General features: G+C 46.4%; 1 long non-coding RNA gene across 1 annotated transcript in view; it reads right to left on the bottom strand.

The window, feature by feature from the left end:
• The window catches only part of LOC111812804, a 26,638-nt gene extending 24,711 nt beyond the window's left edge, over positions 1–1,927 (bottom strand). The window contains exons 1-2 of the long non-coding RNA XR_002818200.1: positions 1,889–1,927; positions 1,605–1,754 (exon numbers count right to left, since the gene is read on the bottom strand). This is a non-coding gene — a long non-coding RNA (uncharacterized LOC111812804). The remainder of the gene's footprint in view (positions 1–1,604; positions 1,755–1,888) is intronic.
• Between the last annotated feature and the right edge of the window lie 697 nt (positions 1,928–2,624).

Below are 2,624 nucleotides of genomic sequence, written 5' to 3'. Positions count from 1 at the left end.
GAAAATGGTTAGGATAGATATATAGCTGCATTCTGTTAATTCAATGAATAGAGGGAGTTGTTCTAATAGTGTTTGTAAATAGGATATCCTGTCTGCATCTTGTACAACAAATAACCACTAGGAAGAGAGTATGCAATGTGTTCATTGTTGGAACTGCCTACCAATTTGATTTGAAACTGTCTGATTGCTATTTATTTCTCAATAAAATTATGGGAAAAAGTAAAAAAAATTTTAAAAAGAATGAAATTATTCCGGCCCCTGCCGCCAAGCCTCAGGCCAATCCCTCAGGCGAGCCCTTAGAGAGGACGTTCTGCGCACCATCGGCAGAAAGAGACCAGGCGTTCTTTCTCCTAAAACCGTCTCGCTGCACACCGCCCTCTGCTGGCCGGGTGCCCCTTCTCCCGCCACCTCCTACGCCGGCTTTTGGGATCCGTGTATCTTCAGCAAATGTGTCCTGCTCTCCTGGGCTCTGTGGTCGCAGTCTGACTCACACGCAGACTGTTCACCCGTAGTGGTGGGCGCAGTCAGGCAGGTGAACATCACTGTGGGGTATATCTCACGGCAGCGAGGATGTGGCCTTCAAGGGACCAGATCTCAGCTCTGCTGCCACCTAGGCCAGTGACATGTAGAAGGTGATGCCACCCCAGCTACTTTCCTCACCAGTACAATGTGGAGAACAGTTCCTGTCTAGCATGGCTGTGGGAAACGTAATGATGGGTTGGAAGCGCTTAGCACGCAGTAAACACAGCATGTCATATGCCCAAGTTGCTCAGCGCGTTCAATACGGTCATCTGCTTGCAGTACAACACAGCGATCAAGGCGTCCACACAGCCTTGGAGGCTCACGGAGAAGTGCCCTGGCCGTGTGGAGGCAGGCCTCCCCTCGGAGGTGGGCAGTTACCCGAGGGCCACGACATTGTCGGGAATCTACACACTTCAATTTCTTTTATAAATCAGAAACGCAAACTTCTAGGTTAAGAGAGTTTTAATAGATAGTATTCATATGTTCATCTTTATACCCTTACAGTTCAAAATGAAATTAAAAAGCCAAATCACTTTTTGTTTTGGTTTGGTTTTGGGTTTTGGTTTTTGAGGGTCTCTCTGTAGTCCAGGCTGGCCTTAAACTCATAGCAATCCTCCTGCTTCACTCTGCTTCTCGAGTGCCAGGATCACAAGAATGTGCCACCACAGCTGGCTCCAAATGATTTCTGACACGGGTAGCCAATGAATGGGGAAAGATCATTCTGTTCAACGAATGGTGCTGGCAAAATCGGTTCCATACATACCAAAGGATAGAGCTGAGAGCTGGGTCTTACCTAACACTACACACAAAATTAATTTGGAGCAGGGCTAGAGGGGGTCCCAGTGGGAGAGCACAAGCTTAGTATGCAAGACCCTGGGTTCCACTGCCAGCAACAAAAGAAGAAACAAGAAATTGACTCAAATGAATCAAAGGCCTAAATGTAAGACCCGAAACTATACAATTGTTAGTAAAAAATATAAAGCAAAATCTTCATGATTTGGGATGGGACAATGTCTTCTTGCATATGACATCGAACGTGTAGTCGATAAAAGAAAAAATAAGGTAAGCATGGCGGTCTCTACCTGTAATCTCAGATTGTAAAGGGCGAAGGCAGAAAGATCACTACGGGTCCGAGGCCAGTCTGGAATACATAGCTAGGCCCTGGCTCAAAGGGAGGAACGGCTGAGGATGCCTTTATCCTTTTGTGAAGACCCCGGGTTCAATCACCAGTACTGCAAAAAGAAAATGAAACAGAACAGCGATTTCCAGGGACTGAGGGGAACGAACGGAAAGTTCTTGTTGAACACACCAACTCGTGCTGTTTCAGGTGGCGGTGTCTGCATAATATTAGGAAGGTACTTAACACCTTTGAGCTATGCACTTAAAACGACTGGAATAAAGGGCCAGCCAGCCAGCTCAGCGGATTAAAGGGCCTGTTTAGGCAGACTCAGGTGCCTGGGTTGGATCTCAGGCATGCGGTGCTGGCCCTGCCCCAGGGCTCTGGCGTGGTGGCCCCGACCCAGAGGATCTCTTCGAGTCTGATCTGTGTGGTGAGACTCTGTAGACCCTGTACTAAATACATAAAAAATAAATAAAATGACTGTAATAATGCATTTTATGTTGCATTTATTTTATCACAATTTATACAAAATAGGCCAGGCATGGTAGCGCGTGTACCTCTATTTTCAGGATTAGGGAGTCTGAGGCAGAAGGATCAAAGTTCAAGACCAGCCTGTGGTATAGAGTGAGACCCTGTCAAGAAAGAGGTAAGAAAGGAAGGAGGGAGGGTAAGAAGAAAAAGACAATGTGGGGAACCTGAACAATGTCAATTAAGCGCACATGATTTTGATTTTAATTAATTTATTTAAAGGAAGGGGCCCACAAAGACAGACGTGCCTGGGGCAGACAAAAATCTTAATTCAGCCTTGGTGAAGAGATGTCTTTGCATTCAAAAGAAGGGGGAGCCAAAGAAAGGCAAATAGAAAAGCCAGTCGGTAGCCAAGTACCTCCCCCCACCCCCCACACACACATCCTTCAATTACATCCCTCTGCCTAGGGAGGGCAAGGATCTTTTTCAGGGTGAAATCTTCAGAGTACGTTGT

Source organism: Octodon degus, unplaced genomic scaffold (assembly GCF_000260255.1).
Source record: "Octodon degus isolate 3935 unplaced genomic scaffold, OctDeg1.0 scaffold00007, whole genome shotgun sequence".
NCBI classification, from domain to species: Eukaryota; Metazoa; Chordata; class Mammalia; order Rodentia; family Octodontidae; genus Octodon; species Octodon degus.
The sequence above is the reverse complement of the archived record's forward strand: the minus strand, read 5'-3'. Positions and strand labels throughout refer to the sequence as shown.